Below are 659 nucleotides of genomic sequence, written 5' to 3' on the forward strand. Positions count from 1 at the left end.
TCAGACCCTGTCACCGAGTCGACTCCAACGGTTGCGAGTCGACTCCGATGCTTACCGAGTCGACTCCCGACAGTTCTGAGTCGACTCCAAGGAGTAACAGACAAAAAGACAGAGAAGTGTTTTCTGGACCCTATTACCGAGTCGACTCCAGAAGAAGTCGAGTCGACTCCAACGTTTGGCGAGTCGACTCCTAAACAAGCAAGAGTCTGTTGCCCAAGGTGACAATCCAAGAGGGGGGGGGTGAATTGGTTTCTTCTAAATTTTGGTGCTTTTAAAACCTTTCGTAATTAAGTGCGGTGGATGCTTTCTTAGATTATTTGAGTGAGTTAACTAATGCAAGAATAGAAGATAATGCAAGAGAAAATGAAAGCACAAACACAACGCAAACACAACAATATATAGTGGTTCGGTGCTCTCCTTAGCACCTACGTCCACTCCCCAAGCGTCCCCTTGGGAATTCACTATATCTCTGCGGATTACAGTTGGATTGTTTTCCGGGGTCACAATCCAAAAACCTTTGTTGGTTTTGCGGGCTCACCAACGAACCTATACACCTGATTTTCCGGGTTCACCAAAATCTTTGTTGGTTTTGCGGGCTCACCAACGAACCTATTACACTTGTTTTCCGGTTCACCAAAAACCTTTGTTGGTTTTGCGGG

Source organism: Phoenix dactylifera, unplaced genomic scaffold (genome assembly GCF_009389715.1).
Source record: "Phoenix dactylifera cultivar Barhee BC4 unplaced genomic scaffold, palm_55x_up_171113_PBpolish2nd_filt_p 000186F, whole genome shotgun sequence".
NCBI lineage: Eukaryota > Viridiplantae > Streptophyta > Magnoliopsida > Arecales > Arecaceae > Phoenix > Phoenix dactylifera.